Below are 23,176 nucleotides of genomic sequence, written 5' to 3' on the forward strand. Positions count from 1 at the left end.
CAGCTGCTGAATATGTGACACTTAAGAGCTTAACATTTGAACATTTTCATTTAGCACACTTGCTATTTGAAAGGGAAGTCCAATGGGCACTCTCGTAGTAAAATGATGGTGAAACTGACTTGGGTGGTGTTCATCGCAGCTTTTTAAAGTGTCCATACCGCTTGTCCCCATCATTTTCCCCCCAGTAGTGCTTCCTGAGACACGTTCCCATGTTGGGTTCTCTCAGACGGTGCAGAGCCATTCTGGGGGGAACACACTTGCAGCTCTGTCTAACCGTGACTCACCCAGTGAGAAGTCACTCCTGCTCTCCCTCTTCTGCTCAAGCGCAGGAGAAGAATCTCACTTTGGTGCTAGTGTGTCTTTAACGCCTCTCTAAATCTTCCTAATCTCCCTTTTGATATAAAAGAATGAGCAGAGGGATGGCCGTATCTTAACTGCGTTTCAACACGCTGTTTTGCTTTCCACTGTATTTATTTTTACGGTTGCCTTTATCTATGACATATCCCATTTGCAATAGTACATAAGGTTTGCTTTTAAAACACACGTATTGAAGGGGAAAATGAGTTGATTTAAAGAGAAGTGTTAAGAATGGTACAGGGCTACGTGATGACGGCGAACTGCTCACGGTGATGTACTGAAATGCGCGAACCACCACCCCAAGGAGCAGTCAGCGCTTCAGACACAGACTTGGGGTGGAGGTGTTCTTCCACAGGGGGCTGCTGCTCCCCGGGTGACATCTGCTGTCACAAAGTTAGGAGCCACTCAGTTGTCCGGCAGTAAAGAATTGGTTAAGTGATTTTGATACCTTTCCATGATGGAATGCTGCCAATGATTAAAGAAGCGTATTTAATGACATGGAAAAATGATATGCTGCTAAACGAAACAAAACTAGTTGCAAAAGAAAAATATACACAGTATCCTAATATTGTTAAAAAGAAAATACAGCCCTGGCTGGTGTGGCTCAGTGCATTGAGCTCTGGCCTGTGAACCAAAGAGTTGCTGGTTGGATTCCCAGTCAGGGCACATGCCTGGGTTTCAGGCCAGGTCCCCAGTAGGGGGCGCATGAGAGGCAGCCACACACTGATGTTTCTCTACCTTTCCCCCTCCCTTCCACCTAAACATAAATAAATAAAATATTTTTTTAAAAAAGAAAAGAAAGTATAGATACACACACACACACTAAAATTACTGGGAAAAAAGATTGGAAGAAAACATTTCCAAATAAGTTCTCTCTGGATGGTTGGGACTCCGGAGATTTTTGTGTTCTCCAATAATAAACACATGGCCCTTCTGTCCCCGGAAAATCAGTGCGTGCATACGTATATCTACTTTTTAATTGACCTGTTGCAACCTTGATGGGACTGCCTGGAATTTGCCATCTGCAGGCACTACTAGGTCTTCACCTGCTCCTGGAGCCCACTGGGGCCCCTGAGGCCTGATGCAGAGCCACCTGGGGTTGGGGGGGGTGCGTAGTGCCCTCAGCCTTCCTCGTGACCCCTCGGCAGATTCCAGAGCACTTGGTCTTGGTGGGTATGTGTTTATGCTTTTGCAGAAAAGCCGGGAGAATACATCTAAAATTCTCTGGAATCATTTGCATTGCCTTTCCTTCTCAACAGCCCTATTCGGCAGGACCCAGTCAGGACTCCACTGGCTCAGTAGGTCTGGGTTATTAGGCAGGAGTGGAGTAGATGCTGAGAGAGGGTCTCCTAGTTCGCCATTTGTTCTCTTCCTTTCGTTTCTTTATTATTCTACTGCCCGTGAAATTGTGGCGCGTTGGATACCGTCGTGGTTATGCATCACCTGGGTAGGAGATGTGCGCATTGAAATTTCAGTGCCTCGTTTCCAGGATTATGAAATCCCGGTGTTTGGAAGAAAAAACGTTCACTGCTAGGCCTAACGCTTGGCAGGAACAATCCTGCCTTTTGTCCAGTAGAAATTCCCGGGCTCTTGTTTCTTAGAGCTCGTCCCTGGAAGCCCCTGGACTCCTTTGTGGGAATGGGGTTGGCAGGTCCCCATCAAGTGAGTCCAGGAGTGGTCTCCTAGCCAGGATGAGCCAGCCACGTCGTCCTGAGCCTGGAAGGAGCCTGGTGGTGCATTCCAGGAACATCTGCCAGATTGCAGCAAGACCTCTGACTGGCTGACTCCTCCCCTCCTGGGGTCCCTCCACCCCTCTCCACCCTCACTGCTGCCATGGTGGTTCAGGTTCCCACATCGCCTGCCTGGATAACACAGTGACCTCCAGCTGGTCCCTGCCTCACCTTCCCCTTGCCTCCAGTGTGTTTCCTCACAGAAGCCAATGTGCATTGGTCTCCTGTAGCTGCTGTAACAAACGAGGCTTTCCCAGCTTCTAGAGGCTTCCTGCGTTCCTTGGCTCAGGGCTGCTTCCTCATCTTTCCAACCCGCCAGTCTTTCTCACACAGTATCACTCTGAATCCCATCTCCTGCAATCAGATCTCCCTTTGCCTCCCTCTTATGAAGACCCTTGTGATGGCACTGGGCCCTCCTGGACACTCCGGGATAATCCCCCCAACTCAAGATGTTTAACTTAATCACATCTGCCAAGTCCCTTTGTAAGGGGACATATTCACAGCTTCCAGGGATCCAAACATCAACATGTCTGGTAGGGCCCTTATTCAGCCAAGCCCATGATGTAATCCTTTAAAAGCACACACATGCAGCCACATTGCCTCTCTGCCAGGCCCCTTGAGTGGTGCTGCCATTCTCAGAGGGTAGGGACCTGTCTGGGCTGGGAGTACCATGCCAGAGCTGCCTGAGCCCTCCTCCACCTTCCCCTGCCTCCTCTCTCCCCATGCCACCTCTGACTCGCCGTTCACGACCCCGCCTTTGCACATGGTGTGCTTTCTGCCAGGGATGCTTCTCCCCACACCCCCACTCCAGGCCTTCCCGAGCCCTCAGACAAGGTCAGGCCTCCCTGGGATGCTCTCAGAGGCACCGGTGCCATTCCGTGATCACACGTACCACAGGTTAACAGCTTAGCTTATTTAGGCGATCGTTTTATTCACAGGTGCTTCTCCTACGGGAGTGGGGAGCACATCTGCTTTCGCCCATCACTGCCTCCCAGCACAGCTCCTGGCTGTGGTAGGTGGTTAGTACTTGGGAAAGCCGGGAATGAATGAATAATGAGTGCCTGTGAACAACCTTGTCATCACTGTCTCTCCCCTTTGTCCTGCTTTGTTGTCTACACAGCATTTGTCACCTCGTCTAGTGCCACCTCCCTCTGCCAGAGCAGGGACTTTGTCTTCGGGTTCGAGCCTCTGTTCCCAGGTCCTAGAGCGGGGTCTCGTCCCGGGCGGGCACTTGACAAATATCTGGGGAGTGGATGACCTGCAGGACGCTCAGAATCTCTCACGGTGCGTTCATGTCTGACCCCTCTTTGACATCGGTATCAGCTAGGTCTTCATTCTAACGATCCCACCCAACTCCATCACCAGGCACACTGGCAGAGATCGTCTAAAAGACTTACCTGTTTTTGTGAGGAGTAAGTGAGCTAATGGATGCAAACCAGTTAGAGCACCATCTGGCACGGGGTAAGCCCTGTGTCAGAGTCTGCTGTGGCTGTTAAGAAATACTTGAGTTCTTGATCATTTAGAATTCTTACTGTGTCTGTTGCCACTCTGCGATGGGGGCCCCAACACAGACCTGAGTGACTCCTCCTGGCCCTTGCACCAGGATGGGACTCAGGTCTTGCAGCTGCTGGAGGAAGCCCCAGCCGGGCAAGGGCCTCATTGGGGCTGCACGAGCCGCAGCGTGTGCTTGTTCTTGTTTCGCCTGAAGATGGCAGCACACCCTGGACTGCTCCGTACGTCAGGGAAACGAGAAAATGGACTCCCTTCTGGTCCCCCGAGTGAGTGCCAGTCACCTGCAGTGGGTGAGTTTAGTTAGGGCTTGACCAGAGTTTTCTGCATAGTTGTTCCACTTCTTTTTTTTTTTTAATATAGGGGTTGGTGTAAATCACACATGCTGGATTTTGAGGTAGTTTATTGATTTTCACAGTTTGTTTACAAAAGCAACAATCACAGCGGAACCAGAAATATTATGAGAATGTTACAGAATGGATGGGGGCCCCGGGGGTCACCCTCTGCACTGTGAGTATGGTGGCCCTTCCCCTCTGCACCGTGGGCCCATCCAGGAAGGCGGTGCCCACCCAGAACATGCCCTTTAATTCCACAAGCGTGTGGTCAGCGGGAAGCGCGAGGTGTTCTTTGCAGGGAACTTGTGGTCTTTCTTCCAGTTGTTTGGAATTTAAAGGACCAGTTTCTCTGTGCGGGAATAGAATTGCATGCAAAATGATTTACTGTCTAATAGGAAGTTAAAGTCAAAAGATATTACACCCAGTTCTTCACATCACTTGAGTTTCCTCAGTTTTGTCTTTTAAAAAGTACAAGAAAGAACTCTGTTGGTCCTGATGTCGCATTCGAAATCGTGTGGAATTAGTTTGGGTGGAGGGCTGAGTGAGGACTTTTTTGCAGATGTATTTATTTACAGGTGGGAGGGGAAGAAGAGGCAGGGAGGAGAGACAAGGCAGAGGGGAGAGTCTGGGTGACCTGGGACACCCGTCTACTGTTGGTGCATCTTCCCCACCACCCACTCTGGTGGCCACAGGGCACTGGCCGCTGATAGCATGGCTACTGCCCGCTGTCTGTGAGCCATGCACGTCCCACTGGGTTCCTCCGAGTCCGGTTTCACTCCACTTCTGACTCAGGAGGCACCGGTGCTGGGCTGTTGGTTTTTAGTAAAGCAGGTGTGGGAGGACAAAGCAGCCCCTGGGGGACTTTGACAGACACTCCTAAAAACATTTCCGGGCTGTTTGTTGTGTTTTTTTTCTTCAGCACCAGTTAACAGTTTTCCGTTTAACTGTGTGTTCCTTCCTGAAATGTTGAAGTGAGGCTTGTCCTTGTGATTTATTTTGAGCATCGTTTTTAGGGCGTTGCTCTGTCCTGGTCGGGTCTGGGTTGGAGATAGAGATATTTTTTTTCTTCCCCACGCAGACCAAGCACGCAGAAATAGGAGTGATTTGAATTTGTCTCCAATTTAATTTATTTCCATATCTTTCATTTCCTTCCTTTGGGAAGTAGAGGGAATAGTTGGGGGCATGGGAACTTCAAGCCGAGTCAAGTCAGCAGGGATTCCTGTGTACTGTGTAGCGCCCGGGAGGGGGAAACATCCTGAGAGAAGAGACAGTTGCCCTCAAGGATCCCATGCTCCGGTCACAGGTCAAGCCTTGGCGTCCAGGGGGGCACTGGAAATATGGGGAACGCTCTGTAAAGTGTGTGATTGTCTGACCGCCGTGCTGCACACCTGAAACTAATACAAAATAGTATTGAATGTAAACTAATTGAAACACAAAATTTAAAAAAGAGATCTACATTTTTTAAAAAACTCAGTTCCTTCCTGTTAGCATGCAGTGGGTACAGCGCTGAGTGCCCAGAAAAGCCCACGCCAGGGAAGGCTTTGCCAGGTCGGCCCCGGGGCCGACTCAGATGGGAGAAAAGAAGGTTCCAGGCACCCAGGTGGGACGGAGCAGGAGAGTCGGGAGGGGTCCAGAGACATCACACCGAGTAGGTTGAGTTGACCCCATTTTGGTGGTGGTAGGATTTGACCGTGAAGCCCCCCCGCCACAAAAAAAATTGACTTAAATATCATCAAGAATGGAAGTAAAGACTTTTGAACAGGATAAGCTTCCTGTTTAAAGTAGGGACTTTTATTTCCGTGTTACACCTGAGAAAAGCAGTGCTTTCATATTGTCTTTTCAAATAATTCTCCAGGGTCACGTGGCTGGTGGTGGGTGGACGTGCCAGACGCCAGCGTTCCCCCCGTGTTATCTGCAGAGCGCCGGTCGGCCTTGGGCTTCACCCAGCTCTGACCTTGTGTGACCCTGAGAGACTCTACACGACCCAGAGTGCCTGTCAGCGTTCGTCAGTGTGCTGCACCGGCTACTGGGAGAAGGAAGGCTTTGGGTTAGTCACTTCCCAGCCTATCTGAGGCCCCGGCAAAGCAGGGGCAGGAACCCCGCCAGGCCTCCGTGGTCTGCACAGCAACAGCCCAGACAAGTCCCGAGAGCTGCAGAGGCTGTCGGGGAGTTTTGGAGCCTTAGGTCCCGGGATGAGTCTTCCCTCTAAAGCACAAGCCTCAGGGCTGATGGCAATCGGGCAGGGTGACAGCGCAGCTGCAGCCACCTCGCAAGCTGACTCTTGTTACCGCCCTACTCCTCTGGCCCCAGCAGGAGAATGTGAGCACTTGGTTTGTGCTGGAGTTTTCCATCGTTCTTTGTTCATTCCTTCACAGAGTATTCAGCAAATAGCGAAGCACCTAAAAGGTACCAGGCACCACTCGGGGCTGTGGGCTGACGGCAACAAGCAGAAGCCAAGCCCCTGCCCACACGGAGCTTCCAGTCCCATCTGGGAGACAGACAACACTTAACACAGTGTCGGGGAGCAGTGGGTGCTCTGAGGAAGGTGAAGCAGGGAGACGGCACAGAGAGACAGGGCAGTCCAGGAAGGCTTCTCTAGGGAGGGGGTGTTTGAGCAGAAACCAGGGAGCAAGCCGTATGGATGTCTGTGTTCCAGGTGGAGGAACAGCAAGTTCATAGCCCTGAGATGGGATTGTTTGGGGGAGCGACAACAACGAGACCAGTGTGTGGGGAGCCAGCTGAGCAGAGTGGGAGGAGCAGAGGCCACAGAGGGAGGAGGGACTGGCCACCAGCCTTGCATGCCACCCTAGGAAGAGCGGATGGTGCTCTCACCCAGCTCTCAGGTGTGTTTGAGGCGTGTTCCTGGCTGCTTGGCCTCTGACTCTGCAGTCCTCCCCGAGAGCCTTCGGAGCTACCCAAGATCCTTCTGTACACAGAGCCTCCTTTCTGGCGATGTTATCGATAGTTACCGTCAGTGCTGCCGTCTGCCGCCTGCCGCCACCAGCCCTCTCCCATACAGAGCTTTGCCGGGAGGGGAGGAGGCCCAGCTACATTTAGAACTGAATGTTGGCCAGCCGGGTAGTGAAATAAAGTGTGTGTTTTGGGTTAGAAAAGGCATTGTTGTATATTAGGCTAAAATGTTGACATTTCAGTTGGAAGGGCTCCACCTTGGCACAAACGGGCCTTTCATCATCATTGTTCCCGCCCCCAGGAGCCAGGAGGCCCCGTTCTGTCTCCCTCCTCACCTGCCAGGGGAGGGCCGAAGCTTGACCTTTCTGGTCTCACCTGTAGAATTTGGCTAGTCATGGCATGCATTCCTGCCCACGGAGAGGGGGAAGGAAAGGTGTGGCTTGTGGGTCCTTCGCGTCGTGGAGGTCTCTGATTCTGTGCACGGATTCCACAGGATGTTCTGAAGGGGGTCACGAGTGTTCTACACATCAGGCCGAGGGCTTGTGGTTTATATTTTTGTTACACTGCCCCCCTTTTTCTTTCTCTCTTTCTTTCTTTCTCACTTTTACACCTGTCCTAGATCTTTATGAAGTAATTCTGTATGCCACAGTGGTTAAGAGCTTGGAAAAACCAAAGGCGGTCCCCCTTCCTAACCATGTGACTGGGGGCTCCCCTGTTCGTCTGAAAATGGGAATGAAAGTGCTCACCTCAAAGGCACTCTGAGGATAAATGAGCTGATGCGTCCAGCACAGGGCCTGGCTCAGAGCAACACCTCCATGAAGGTCAGTGGCGATGACGATTGTATATGATTATTCCCCTTTAAGAGGAAGGAAAGCCAAGACCAGGGAGGTTGAGTGGCTTGCTTAAGGTCATGTGGAGAGTTAGAGGAAAAGTCGGATAGAGAAGCCTCAGCTCAAGGGGTCCTGGGCCAGTGTTCTCTCCCTGGAATTCATTTTGCTGTCCAGGAAAAAATATTACTATGCGAAGACAGTTCTGAGTTGAACGCTTTGGCAGCTGCTGTTGGCTTTTGTAGGGGGTTGGTGGGCGGGGCTTCCTCAGCACACAGGAACCTTAACCCTAGGCATTCAGAGCTCCCCTGGGAGGGGCATCTGTGGGCAGAGGACCTGGAGGGTGGGGGTGGTGACCCTCCAGTACTCCCCATCTTCTTTGCTCCACACTGGTCAGATCCTGCAGACCCCCCACCCATCCCTCTCCCAGCCCCCACCCGTGGGCATCACAAAGACCATACCTAGAGTGGGGAGGGGGCTGGCACAGGCTTGTCGGGGGCTGGTGGGCACTCTAGAACTCGCTCTCCCTGCACAAAGCTGGGCCTTCACTGCTGTGGCCAGACTCTGGCTCAGACCCGGGGACTGGGTGGGGGAGGCATGTCCCAAGGCCCTGACTTAAAAGAGGCCTGACTTTCGTCCCAGGGGCAGGGGCAACAGATGCCCTTTCTGGCTGCCCGGGCCACCGTGTCACCTGAGGGTTGTTCCCCCGGTCTTAAGATTCACAGTGGTGCCCGTGCCCCAGGCAGATTAGACTTGAGGACGAGCCAGTGGGTTTCCCCAGGAAATGGGCAGTGCTTATACTTTTGCTGCAGAAAGCATGGCCCAGTGGAGACGTGGGTTTGAATCCCAGCCCTGCCTCTTTGTCTGTGGGGACGTGGGTGGGGGCGCGCTTCAGAAATTATTCAGCCTCCTCAACTCTCAGTTTCTACATCTGTAAAATGGGAACAAAACTACCTACCTCACGGATTTGCAGTACAAATGAAATAAAGTAACTTGTGTGAGCTGCTTAGCACGTGCCCGGCCGCTATTTTTATCATCCTCTCGTTGTCATTGAGCGTATCAGTGGGCTGCACCAGTGTGTGGGCGGAAGCAGCTTTCGCATCTGCCATGACATGGGAGCCTAACGTGACTGAGCCGAAGAGCTCAGACCCCTTTGCCGCATTGTCACTTGCTGTCATTTCTGTTACTCGGGTGGATGATTAGGCTCCTGCCATGGTGTGATGACATGCCATTTGCTTACTTCCTGGCTTTTTATCTGTTCTCAGCGTTCTTGAAGGAAAAGATTGTTATGTAGCTCAAGTGTAGGAGGGTTTACTGTACTAAAATTTTACATATATTATCTTCTTTAACTCCATGACTCACATAACAACCAAATGAACGATGCCGAAGGCTGCACGGCTTCACACAGCCAGCCTGGCCTTCGCAGCCCAGCTCCACAGCGCGCACTTGGCCTCCCGCTATGCCCCCTGCCTCCCTCCGCAGGTCCATGTGTGGCCTTGAGAGCTCAGGAGTCGGCTCCATGCCCCGGCCCCTTCCAGACTGAGCTGTGCACAGGGGAAAACCTGCCCCGCTTTCCTGAGAACACTGTGGGCCCTCCTTTGGTGGCCACTTCAGGGTCTGCAGGGACAGCGGCTTCTTCCTTGGTCTTCTTGCAGGGTCCCCATGAGACCAGCATCCATCCTCGCAAGTAGTTAGTGACCCAGTCCAAGCAGGTGCTGAGTGAGTCCTGGGCAGACAGGAGGACAGTGGGGACGATGTTCTGCGGAGTGTGGGTGGCGGGGCCTTCGGCCACTCGGACCATGGTGTGTGGCCTGGCCTGCAGTGCTGGAGTGACTGGTGTGACAGGCAGGGGTAGATCCGCTCGAGCCACCGAGGGGTTCTCTAGGGTCTTCAAGCCTTGGGGGTACCTTCATTCAGCAGGCATTTATTGAGCACCTACTGTGTGCCTTGAGAGACCTTGTGAATGGTACCTCACATGGGAGGTGATGCAGGGCTGCCCCCACCTGCGGGCAGGGCCACCAGTGGCCACCAGGGAGCTCTGCTGCTCTTGGAAGGATGTTGCTGTTTGTGTGAGCGGCTTCCATGACAACCAGGAGATAAATACCTGAGGTTAAGTAAAGCTTGGAGCAAGATTAGGTGTCTGGATAGGGTCAGGCCTACACTGTGATTTGCAGACCTTTAAGTTACCAGAATCTTCTGGGTGGCCTACTCAATATACTTAATCAGTTTGTTAATTAATTAATTTAGCTCCCACCCTATTCCAGAAAAGATTCAAAGTAGCTCTAAGCAGCAGGTGTCTTGGAGGGAAGAAAATGTCCTAAGTTTGCTCTGAGTAAAATGTTGGGGTGCAGGCCCTACGTGGGTCCTTTACCAGCTGCCAGCTCAGCTCAGCTGTGAGGGCTCAGCTCCCAGGGCTGGCTGCCTGGGAAACACAGCTTTTGCCACCAAAGCTGGTTTACAGCAGTTCTGTGATCACCTTCTGGTCCCTTTGCAACAAGTGGCCCCAACACCTTCCTGCCTGCGGCAAATCATGTGACTTAAAAGAAGCAAATTTGACCTCAATTAGTGGGTGCAAACATCAGTCCCTGGCATGAGCAGGAGGCTAAGTGCCATTGGTCGGTTCAGTCTCTGGCGTTAAAGGGTGAGTGCACTGTGCAGGGTGTGATAAAGGCTGTCTCCCACAGTTTATGATTTCCAGGAAACCGGAGGACTTTAAGGAATAGCCAGGGCAGGTGATAGACTCCTGGCCTGGCCCTCCACTGAGCTGGCAGAGCAATTTCTGCAGGAGCAGGAGAGGCGGGGTCCAGGCCACAGCTTCTCAAGTCTAGTCTTGCCCCACAGCAGAGCCAGCAGCCACACTGCCCCGCCCCGTGAGACAGGGCCACTCTCTGCATCCTGCCAGGAGGCTGTGTGCACTTCCTCGGGGTGGCAGTCGTCTGTCCTCAGTGCTGACCATTTTGCCTGTTTCCTGCCAGGCACCAGGCCAGCTAGGAGCCCTGGGCACATTCTCCTATCCATCTGGGCCACCAGCAGCTGGAGCTGCTGTCACAGAAAGCTGGAGGAGCCCTGCCAGCATCTGGGGCCTGCAGACACGTGGGCCGAGATGCCTCAGCATCTGGCCACAGGGAAGCTGTAGGCAGGCAGCATAACCCACCTTGGCTGAGGAAAGGAACTGAGGTCCCCTCCCACCCCCCAGGGCCAGGAGGGAGGTCCTTCTGAGTGTCTCTGGAGCACTTACTCTAACGGCAAAGGTAGAAGGCATGCGTCATGGTGGATCAGAATGCAGCAACAATGGCATGCGCGTATCTGACAACCGTTCAGTGAACACAGTGCGTGCAGCACAGCCGATGCTGGATGCCTGGCATGCAGCCGTGAACGGACACGGTCCCTGCTCAAATGGGGCTGACAGAAAGTAATGACACAAATACTCAGTTATATGGTAAGGCCAGAAATAAGTGCTGTACGGCACATTACAGTGCACTGATATATAAGCAAGTGACTGAGTGACCACTTTGGACTGGTCGGTCGGGGACGGCCTCGAAGGGAGGGGTGTGTAAGAGGATGTTCGAAGAAGAAGCCTGAGGAAAGAGCAAGTGAATGGTCATAAGGTTGCCCGTCCTGGCTGCTGTCGGGGCAGGAGAGCCAGGGGGACAGGAGGTCAGGAAGAATGTTCTAGAACATATAGCTTGGCTGATTAGATGCTTTTGGATTTTGTGACACTTGTTTTGTTGAATTACGCTCCAAGCATTCGTTCAGTAAACCTTCACTGAGGCCAGGGCACCAGCACAGTGTGGTAAGAGGGTGATGGGGGCGCACAGAGGGGAGGAGACACTGCTCCCTGAGGGATGACACCTGAAGGGTCTTGGAGGATGAGGTGATGTTAGCCAAAGAGGAGCCGGTGTGTGCTCCGGGCAGAGAGTGGCCCGTGCAGAGGCCCGGAGGGAGGGTCCGCAGACATGAGAAGTATGCTGGGAGTGGAATAGGCGGCTGAGAAGGCTTTGCCTTGGATCCTATACCAGACACTCAGAAGAGCTTGTGGTGTTAAGACTGATTCCTCAGGGGCCAAGTCGGCAGCAGGCAAAGACTTGGGGAGAGGACACTGAGGACCACGAGCTCGGACCACTCTCAGGGCCTCCCTTCCCACAGCAAGCCACCCTGTGGGAGGACCAGCTCGTGCCACGCAGCCATTCCCACCCTGGAATAGCACATTCACCTGACCCAGGCACCCAGAAGGGAGCGTGAAAGTGTCGGATCGTCCACGTGAACACATCTGACCACTTGCTTTTGGAGGGAAGAGGCACGGACATAAAGCCTGCTAACCTAGAAGTAACAATAAGGTTTTGCATGTCGGGCGGGAAGGCCTACTTTGCAAGTCTCACGGGGCTGTAAATTGCAAGGGCACCACTGTGGTGTCCCTGGGAATGCATAGTGCAATTGATCGTAAAGTAACAATCCTGCGTCCACTCCAGCCTGACGGGGAACCTACGCTTTCTCCCGTTTCTCTCATTCTTTCCTCGTACCTTCTCCCGTTTCCCCCTCGCATCCCCAGCCCCTGAGTCCCCGTTATCCTTTTTCACGCACTCATTACTTGGAAGTCACCTCAACCTTTCATGATCTGTTGAAGACCAGGAAGTAAGCAGTGAGTCAAAAAGGCAGCCAGAATGAGAGGGAGGAAAGAAGACCAAAGTCCAGAATTAATTAGCATTTATTGAGGACTTGTGGACTTGTCTTACTATGTTCAAGGTACTGTGCTAAACTCATCACATTCTCTGTTTTATCTTCCCTAAAATTCTTCCGTTTGCCCCTCCAGCTCTGCTGTCCACCCTCTCCACCTGCTCTGTGTCCTGGAGGGCTGACCCGTAGTGCACTCCAGTACCATCTCCCTGGCCTCTGGCTTCTGGCTAGGTTTGGCCAATGGGGGTACTGTCAGATCAGTGGACATAGGAATTCATTTCCCTGGGTCCCCTTCGGGTCACTGCAGGCCAAGTGCATCCCCCACTGGAGCCCACAGGTCCTGGCAGACCCCCATTCCCGTAGCTGCCATCATTTCCACACCCCACCCCTTCAGCTAGAGGCAGTAACAGCTCCCCACGTGGCTAGCCCTTGAGTCCTCCCCTGCACCACGTTGGCCCCCTTAAGCCCTCCCAGTCTGAGTGTGCCGTCTGTTTCGTACAAGACCTGACAACGCCATAAACCACAGGAGGTAAGCACAGTGGCGTCCTCGTTGTAAGACAGGGAACCCGAGGCTCAGAGAAGCTCTGTAACTTGTCCCAGAGCACACAGCTCCTGAAGGGTAGAACTAGGAGTCAAATCCAGGGTGTGTCTAGTCATTATATCACTTCGCTTCCCACGCCCTCAAGGACCCTTCCCCCAGGCTCCACGACGTGTCCACTCACGCTTATATTTTGTTTCCTAATCCACAACCATTTAAAAGGAGCAAAAGTTAAAAGTGGGGGTGAAGTCAGGCTTTCAAGGAAATAGTGAGAAGTGACTGGTAACAGTCAGAGATGGGGAAAAGGCATAGTAACTATTGAAGATAGGCGTAAGCCATAAAAAAGAGGGAAATCTTACCTTTTGCGACAGCATGGATGGACCTAGAGGGGATTATGGTCAGTGAAATGAGCTGGTCAGAGAAAGGCGATAACCATATGATTGCAATTATATGTGGAATCTAAAGAACAGAATAAATAAACAAAATTAAAATAGACTCATAGACACAGAGACCAGACGGACAGCTGCCAAAGGGGCGGAGGGTTAGGGGACTTACTGAAAAAGGTGAAGGGGTTAAGCAGTACAAATTGGTAGCTACAAAACAGTCACAGGGATGTAAAGTACAGCATGGGGAATAAAGCGATAATACTGTAATAACTATGTATGGTGCCAGGTGGGTACTTAAAATATCAAGGGGATCCCTTTGTAAAGTTTATGACTGTCTAACCACTATGCTGTACATCTGAAAGTCATACAAAATAATATTGAATGTAGACTGTAACTGAAAAATTTAAAAAAAATTTTTGTTAATGGACCTAAGAACTTACAAAGCCTTCAGGGTCAGTCCACGCTGGCCATGCCTTCTGTACATTCTGAGGGACGGCAACACTGACGTCACAGGGCTCCAGAGCCCGGAGTAAAGTTCTGGATTTGCCAAAAGAGTTGATTTGTGGTTGCCTGATTTTCCCCGATACTGGTCTTTATTTTAATGGCCCGTTTTCATGCTTAGTTTATGATACCCCAAGCAGAGGGAAGAGGTTCTTTTCAGTTCTGAAACTGCTGATTCAGTTTGCATGAGGATATTACTTTTTAAGGAACTTTCAAAAACACCTAAAATTTAATCGTAGCCATAGTTCAGCCAGAGAATCCCTGGGTGCAGAATTTTCTTCACTTTCCAGCATTTACAGAAGCTGATGTCACTTGGGGTTGGAGGGAGACTCTGGGGAGAACAGCCAGGAGCCACTCAACAGGCAGACGGGCCTTTACCGCGGGACTGTCACTGGGCAGGAAGCATTTGACTGTCCTCTCTGATGGCACGGCTGGCCGGCCCTTCGAGATCTTAGCTGAAGGAGCCCGTAAGAGGGCTGCTTTGCATTGATTTGATTATTAGCAAGACCGACCCTTTTAGAAAAAACTTTTACATTGGTATTTATCTTGATAATTCTGTTCACACGTATGTTAGACACTGCTAGTTGCTTTCTAGTATCCATCCCCCACGTCTTCCCTAGTAACCAACCCAGTTTTTAGCTGAGCCCTTTACTACCCAACTCAGTGACTCTGTTTTTCAGGCTCCCATGCAGCTAGGTGTGGCCATGTGACTGAGTTCTGGCCAATGAGATATAAGTAAAAGTATTGGGGTGGGACTTCCAAGAGGACCCCTTAAAAAGAGAGGGATATGCTCTTCTACCCACCCTCTCTTTCTCCATCCTATGGCCTTAAATGAGGGCAGGTTGCCTAGAGCTCTAGCAACCAATATGGACCATGTGCACTGCACCCCAGGGATGGGGTGGAATGAGGTGGAAGAACCCTAGGTTCCCTAAGGACTCTTAGGGACACCATACCAGCCCTGGACTGACCACCTCTGGACTTTTTTTTTTCTTAATGTGAGAGAGAAATAAACTTCCACCTCTTTTTTTCTTAAACATATTTTATTGATTATGCTATTACAGTTGTCCCCGTTTTCCTACTTTGCCCCCCTCCGCCTGGTACCGCCCTTCCCTCCAGCATTCCGCCCCCCTTAGTTCATGTCCATGGATCACACGTATAAGTTCTTTGGCTTCTCCATTTCCTATACTGTTCTTAACATCCCCCTGTCTGTTTTGTGTCTACCAATTATGCTTCTTAATCCCTGCACCTTTTCCCCCAGTTCTCCCGGTCTGCCTCCAGGTTGGTAACCTTCCAAATGATCTCTATGTCTATGATTCTGTTCCTGGTCTGGTTGTTTGCTTAGTTTGTTTTTTTAGATTCAGTTGTTGGTAGCTGTGAATTTGTTGCCATTTAAGTGTTCATAATTTTGATCTTCTTTTTCTTAAATAAGTCCCTTTAACATTTCATATAATAAGAGCTTGGTGATGATGAACTCCTTTAACTTGACCTTATCTGGGAAGCACTTTATCTGCTCTTGCATTCTAAGTGAAAGCTTTGCTGGATACAGTAATCTTGGATGTAGGTCCTTGCTTTTCATCACTTGAATACGTCTTGCCAGCCCCTTCTTGCCTGCAAAGTTTCCTTTGAGAAATCAGCTGACAGCCTTATGGGAACTCCTTCATGGGTTACTCTCTGCTTTTCTCCTGTTGCTTTAAAGATTCTCTCTTTATCTTTAACCTTTGGCATTTTAATTATGATGTGTCTTGGTGTGGTCCTCTTTGGGTCCAACCTGTGTGGGACTCTCTGTGCTTCCTGGACTTGTACATCTATTTCCTTCACCAAATTAGGGAAGTTTTCTTTCATTATTTTTTCAAATAAGTTTTCAATTTCTTGCTCTTCCTCTTCTCCTGTCATCCCTATGATTCAGATGTTGGTACATTTGGAAATGTCCCTGAGGGTCCTTATACTATCCTTGTTTTTTTAAATTCTTTTTTCTTCTTGCTGTTCTGGTTGAATGTTACTTCTTCCTTATGTTCCAAATCGTTGGTTTGAATCCTGGCTTCCTTCCCTTCACTGATGGTTCCCTGTACACTTTTCTTTATTGCACTTAGTGTGACCTTCATTTCTTCCTTTATGTAGTTGCTGTGCTCAGTGAGTTCTCTGAGCATCCTGATCACCAGTGTTTTGAACTCTGCATCTGATAGGTTGGCTCTCCATTTCATTTAGTTCTTTTTCTAGGGTTTTTTTTTCTGGTCTTTCATTTGGGTCATATTTCTTTGTCTCCTAGATTTGGCAGCCTCCCTGTGTTTGTTTCTGTGTATTAGGTGGAGCTGCTTTGACTCCCAGTCTTAGTAGCCTGGCCTATTGTAGCAAAGGCACCTGTAAATTCCCTGGGGCAGAGCTGTAGGTAATCACCAGGGCGGGGCAACCTGCTTCACTGCTTTGTGGCTCTGTGTGTGGGGAGAGCTCAGAGGAGGGGCTGTGCAGCTGCCTGGCTTATGGAGGTTTGCCCAGCACTCACCCCATTTCCAGTCACTTCACCCACTCCTGTATGTGACTGGTGCCCTTCAGCTATTGCTCTGGAGTTGAATCCCAGAGTGAGTAGGTTTGTGTACGTTCTAAGTCCATGCAGGCCCTTTAAGCTGAGTCTCCTAAAAATCTTGCAGTTTCTTCCACTGCCCCAATCCCCACTGGTTTTTACAGCCAGAAGTTATGGGGATTTATTTTCCCAGTGCTGGTACCCTGGGCTGTGCAGTCTGGCCTGGGGCTGAGATCACTCTCTCCCAAGGTGTCCCAATTTTTGTCCACCACACGTGAATGTGGGATTGTCCATTCCACCACCGCTGCCACCTGTCCACGCCACGCCACGTCTCTGCGCCTCTCTGCCCATCTCCACGACTCCACCCCTCCTGGCCGTCTGGACGAATGTGGCTTCTTTAAATCATTGGTCGTCGGACTTCCATACAGCCTGATTTTCTCATGGTCCTGGGTGTTATTTGTTTTGAGATCTAGTTGTAGTTCCTCCTATGGTTGTGTGAGGAGGTGAAGCACGTCAACCTACCTACGCCTCCATCTTGACAGGAAGTTAACCTCCAGCTTGTTTAATGCTCTGTTTTTTGTTTTTTTTTTTTTCTGGAGAGTTTTCTTTTGTTACTAATCTGTTTTTTATGTATAAAGCATATTTTCTGTCTGTAAATACGGTGAATATTCTCCCTGTTTTTGCTTGCCTTTTATTTTGTTTATGAGCTTTGTTTTTGAAAGACAAGTAGTTATTTTCAATGTTCAAATTTTACAGACTTTTAAAATGCTAGTTGCTTTTGTGTTTAAAGAAGTCCTTATCTGTTCAGATCAGATAAATACTCACCATTTTTTTCAAGGTTGTTTTCTATGATTTCACTGTTTACATTTAGCATTCTAGTTCATTGGGGAGTGCCGGCTGGAGAGTTTTGAATCTTCTGTAGTCGTGAGTTTCCAGCCCTGACTACTCTGCTGAGCTGCAGGAAAGGGGCCAGCGTCATCTCTCACTTACGCTGCCTGTCCTGGCCTGAGCTTCAGCACTCATGCCCCCTCCTGCTACCCACCTGCCCCCCAGGACAGTACTCTGGGCCTCTGGAACTTCTGTCTTTACCACCCTGTGTTCCGCTCTCTTCCAGCTCAGTCCTAATTCCTGTTTACCTAGACTGGGCCACTGACAGACGTTCCAGCTCTCCCGGGAGCTTTTGTTATTGTTTTCTTCTGGGAAGGCAATATGAAGAATTTTTAGATTTTTTTCCAAGTAGACACGGTGCTTTTTAAGTTAAAATTTTGTTTTCCGATAGGAGAAATGAACCATGCTTACCATCTCAAAAGTTGGAAAATACAGAAAAGCACCAAGCAAAATAAAAATAAAGTCAGAATCTAGCCCTGGCTGGTGTGGCTCAGTGGATTGAGCACTAGCCTGCAAACCAGGGGGTTGCTGGTTCGATTCCTGGTCAGGGAACATACATGGGTTGCGGGCCAGGTCCCTGGGGTGGGGGAAGGGGCATGCGAGAGGTAACTACACATTGATGTTTCTCTCCCTCTCTTTCTCCCACCTTTCCCTTCTGTCTAAAAATAAATAAATAAAATTTTTATTTTAAAAAGCCAGACTCTATTGTTTCTACTTTGTAAAAATACATAAAAAAGTGAAAGCCCTACCAGCCCAAGGAGTGACCTGTAGCAACAGTTGATGTGTCTTCTTCCCAACTTATTTAGACAAACAGATGCAAAAGACATGCATGTGCACGATGTTGTTCATGAAAATTGGATCGTGCTATCCATCCACCGTGTTCAGCAACCGGCTTTCTACAGACAGCAATAAACTGTGTATCTCCTTCTAACACAGTACAAAGAGACCCACTGCATTCTTTTTAAAGGCTGCATCGTATCTCCTGCAAAGATGTGCCATTATTTCATTTCCCCCTCTAGGGAAGAACATGCCGTTTCCACTGTCATGCCAGTACATACGAGGCCACCATAAACATTCTTGTCGTTATTCTCCTACGCATTTGTGTTACTGTTTCTGTAAGATTTCTAAAGTGGGGGTTGTTGAGCTCAAGAGTGCATACATGGTAAATTACAAATGCTGCCAGTTGCCTGTCATCAAAACCTTGCACCAATAAATGCAGTGTCTTTTTAAGCGGTCTTTTCACCAGCTCGTTACCTCCCCGCTGGTTCATTTCCCCACTCTGCTGCTGAATTACTTGTGCAAACAACATCTGATCACAGCTCCTCCCGTTCAATGGCTCCTCACTGCCAACAAGATCAAGTTCAGACACTGAGCATTCATCCAGGATCCTTCTCAGTCATTTTGGGGCCTCTGGGGAGGCAGACACTGAGATAGACTTTGAAATGCAGGAGACTGTTGGGAGGGAAAGCCTGTGAAAGGGGAAGGGAAGGGAGCGGAAGTAGGCTGGGAGAGGGGCGCCTTAGACTGAGATCAAGGTCTAACCTCCCAGGACAAGAGAGGAGGGAGGAAGGAGGATTGAGTAGGAAGACCCCCGACTGTGAGGCAGCTTGAGCACTGTCTCAACCAGTCTGACAAGCACAAAGATTGCCCGTGAGATGTAAGAGGACTCCCGCTTTGGACAGAAATGGCCCTAGCAACCCTGCCATAGTCTGCCATTGGCTGGGAGTTTCCCAGGTGACAACTGGGCCTTGACTTGAATGGTGGGGCAGATCCTGAAGCTGAAGGCTGTCACTCCGGGCAGCAGGTTCTCTGAAGGACACTTACCCGTGGCTGACATAAACCGCCGTCTGCCTCTTCTCTGCTCTTTCCCTGCTCCCAGACCCCACACGGCCCCCTGTCCACACCACCTCCCATCCCCAACCCTGGCCTTTGCTCACTCAGTCCTTTCTGCTTGGAATGCCGCTCCTCCCCAGCTGCACTCATCAAACCCCTAATATGTTTCCCAAGCCCACTCAAGCCCCTCCTTGGGCCGCCTGCCCTGATCGCACGGGCAGAATTAACTGCACCTGGCGCCTGTGCTGCTCCTCCTAGATTAGGGTTTCCCAGGCTGGAGTGTTCTTTTCTCAGAGTGTTATCCCCTCAAAACCTTGCATGGTGTAGGCGCACAGTAAAGGGTGACAATCATTTTCCTGCTCCTGTCTAAGCACCCCCAGGTTGCAGAACTCCAGCTCCCACCACAGAAGCGCACAGTCAGAGGCCAATCAGTGTTTGTTGAGTCGTCCGGGACCTCACACGGGTGGGGCAAGATAGGCAGCAGGTGCTGGGGAGAGGGTGTTCACGCACCCTCTATTGTTGGGGTTCATGCACTGTACTTTGGAACCAGGTCAGAGTTTTAAGGCTAGACCGTGTCCTTCCTGGTTTATGTTTTCCTTTGGAAAGACCCCAAAGGCTTTTGTAAGTCATTGTTTTAATTGCCTCTGGGCACCGATGGGAACTTTTGGGGGGCTTCCCTTTTTCAACCACATGTTTATGCATTCAGAGTTTGTAGGTCTCTGCCATTCCTTCTCCCATGGGTGTGAGAGGGGCCCTGCCACCCTGGAAGGAGATCTCCAGGTCGGAGGAGCAATCGTTTTCCAATGCGGTGCTCACAGAGTGGTGGGAGTTGGCAGGGGTGGAAATAGTTTTTCTCTTCCTCTTTCCCACACCCACTAGTTAAAGAACTTGCCTGGGAGGGGCCTGTGGGAAGTGGCTGAGGGTTTCCGGGGCGGGCGCAGCAGGGCGGACGTCAGGGCTTGAGGGTGAGGGTGGGTGCAGAGAACAGAGAGGAAGAACCTCTGGACCAGTCTCTCCACCCTCCTTTAGATGTCTCTTGGCTGATGTCCCTAAGCTGAAAGGGACTAGGACTGTGGTGGCCACACCCTGTAGGCTTCCTTCAACCCCTCCAAGCTGGGCCCTTAGGGGAAACCCTAGCAGGTGAGGGGATGTGCCCTTGCCTTCTCTATGAGGGCGACCAGTTTTAGTGGAAGCAGAGGGGCTGGCTCCAAGCTAGGAGTTCTTGGATGCTTTGTCCTGTGGGGAAGCAGGTCATAGCCCTTATCACTAGGTCTGCAGGCCCCCCCCCCCCCTTCAGGAGCTGTGAAGCTATCCTCTCCCCTTAAGTGGTATCCAACTGTGCTCTCATCAGATTGTTTTTTGTTTTGGGGGGTTTTTTTACAAGAAAAGTCTGTGATCCAAACCACTGCTTTAACCCAAATAAGAATAGCCTTTATAACAAAGAAGAGGATGTTCGCCCTGGCTGGGTTGCTCAGTTGGTTAGAGTGTTGTCCTGATGCACCAAGGCTGTGGGTTCAATCCCCAGTCAGGGCACAGACAAGAATCAAGCAATGAATGCATCAATAAGTGGAACAACAAATCAGTGTTTCTCTCTCTCTCTCTTTTTCTCCCCCCTCCACCTTCTTTTCTCTCTCTAAAATCAATCAATAAAAAAGAAACTTAAAGACGTTTTTATGCAATAGACAGATTCTAGTTGGGTTGCCTGTACTGAGGAGTGGAGACCCCAGGGGGATTCTAGAAAGAAGCCCGGACCATCACCTTCAGGCTTCAGTTGATTGTGCCCCAGGAGCCTCACGTCCCCTTGGAGCCAGAGCTTTTGGTTCAGAACTTCTGGTTGGCGCAGTTCCGAGAGCTGAACCCCTGAGAGCTGGGCCATGCGGTCCATGCCCACCTCCCAGGAGGACAGTGGAGGGACAGAGCAGCCCGGCGGGCGTGTGCGGGATAGAAGGGAGCAGTGCCGGCCAGGCAGGCACGGGGTCTCTATGAGAATAGAGGAGTCCTAGGCTTTTAAATGAATTCCAGCACAGTCATTCTAAAACCCCCCAAATACCAAGTTCTGGGTAGATTCTGATCTCTATTTCAGGAAGACAGTTCTGATGTTTCCAGAAACCATCAGGAGTGTGTGGCGCACAGGAGTGGACAATGAAGGAAAAGAAAACCGGAAAAGAAAACCAGTAAAGGGGGAAAGTGCGTAAAAAGGAACTTCTCAAATAAGAGTAAAATATTGAACTCTGTTACTAAAGCTGAACTTGAGTGTGACAGCCTCTCTGATTTCGACAACCCCCTACTTCTATTTTTTTACATCCTGGCCACAGTTATAAGTAGGCAACCATGTCTGTTGAGACTTCCCAAGGGTTACATAAACGGTTTGGATGGTTTTTTGTTTTTTTTTTTTTAAACAACAGTTTCTGAAAACATGGACAAAAAATCCCACTGATTTAACAGTCTGATGCCTGAGCCAGCCCTGGGAGTCCCTGGGAGGCTTGAAGAATCACTTCCTCCTGCTTGCAGTGGGGGGCAGGGCCCTGGTTCCATCAGGAAGCTCCCGAGAGAGTCTGGGAGGAAGAGCTGTGCAGGGGGAGGGAGGGGGAGCCCTCAGGTCGCTGCTGCTGAGGACAGCTGCCTCCCGTCACCAGCAGGGCCGGAGGCTGGGTGGTGCAGGAGGCAACAGGCACAGGTCTTCTGAGGTCGTGGCCCTCTCAGGAGGGAGCGTGTGCTCCAGGAGGCTCTTCCAATGGGAGACTCGATAGGACAGTAGAAACAGCATTCCTGGGCCCCGGAGTCATGGTGGAAATCGCCTGACATTTTTTTTTTTAGTTCTCACCCGAGGATATGTTTATGGATTTTAGAGGGAGGGGAAGGGAGGGTTGAGAGAGAGAGAAACATCAACATGCAAGACAAACATCCTTCAGTTGCCTTCCACACGCGCCCCGACCCAGGATCAAACCTGCAAGCTAGGTATGTGCCCTGACCGGGGATCGAACCAGCCGCGTAGCCAGAGCTCCCGTCTTTCCCAAGGTCTTCGCGGCCTCAGTAGCCTTGAGGATTTCTCAAACCTGAGGGATGGGGCTTCGTCAGAGAAAGGCCTATGTCTCTTTTAACACATTCTAGTTGCCAGCCCTTGTCTCTACTCCAGTGGCCTCTGAAAAACCATCATCTAGACGGAAAAACTGACCTCATGTACCAGTGGGAGTGGCTTCAAGGAGAGACAGCAACAAGGCTCCCCTGCTTCAAAGTCAGCCTCCCCACAGGTTCCATCTGTAGCTCAGTTTTGCCACAGGGAAGGTATTTCCAGTTAAACATTCTCCTTCCCCAGGTGTTATTTTGGGAATGCAGGTAGCTAAAGATACATGATGCACAAGTGTAAATTAACTTCATCCAACTGATACACTCGAAAGAGGGCTGGGTGCCTAGCCTCTGTGAGGTAACACACCCCTTCTAGAATCTAAAAAACTAGACGGGACCTATTCCCTAGGAAAATACCCAAACACCCAGAATTGTGCACACCGTTTGGGGGCTTCAAGCACTCCTTGGACCCTACCCTGGAGTTCTGAGTTCTTCTTATGAGAGGCTGGGAAATGAAACCAGGTGGTTGTGAGGGGTGGGGAACCGGGACAGACCAGGAACCAGGGGGCTGTGAGAGATCACTTCGTGGTTTCCCCCAAGACCGGTAACGTGAACACATCAGAAGTGAATGTGTCACCTGGCCATAGTCACTGCCCTGCCCTGGAGAGAGGTGAGGTCTGTCCACGTCGATGGTGGGGACTTGTGCACCACATCCCAGAGCTGCCGGGGCCGTGTGCAGCGTATCTCCATGAAGCTGGTGGGGAGCAAGCGCCCAGGAGATGCTGCAGCTGGCTTTCTGCTGGAGGAGGCAGTAGACAACTTGTGTCCTCTGGTGGGTTGGGGTCCTCTTGGCAAGGTGACAGGGGCCAGCATCCTGCTATCACCACCCCCGGGCAGAAGAGGTGAAGGCTTGGTCACTCCCCACTGTATTTTCATAACTTGGAGTCTAAGACCTCTTCTGTTTTCTTTTGGGGAAGTCAATTTTAAGAGGCAGTTTGTGATTCCCGGGGTATTTAAACCGGGGGAAACATGGGGGAAGTTTTTGGACCTAGACTGCATCCAGCAGCACCTCGGGGATTTTGGAGGTGAGGTTGCATAATGAAA

General features: G+C 50.6%; 1 long non-coding RNA gene across 5 annotated transcripts in view; it reads left to right on the forward strand.

The window, feature by feature from the left end:
- LOC123478162 (uncharacterized) overlaps nucleotides 1–23,176 on the forward strand; it is a 52,302-nt gene that overhangs the window by 7,603 nt on the left and 21,523 nt on the right. The window lies entirely within an intron of this gene.

Source organism: Desmodus rotundus, chromosome 10 (assembly GCF_022682495.2).
Source record: "Desmodus rotundus isolate HL8 chromosome 10, HLdesRot8A.1, whole genome shotgun sequence".
NCBI lineage: Eukaryota > Metazoa > Chordata > Mammalia > Chiroptera > Phyllostomidae > Desmodus > Desmodus rotundus.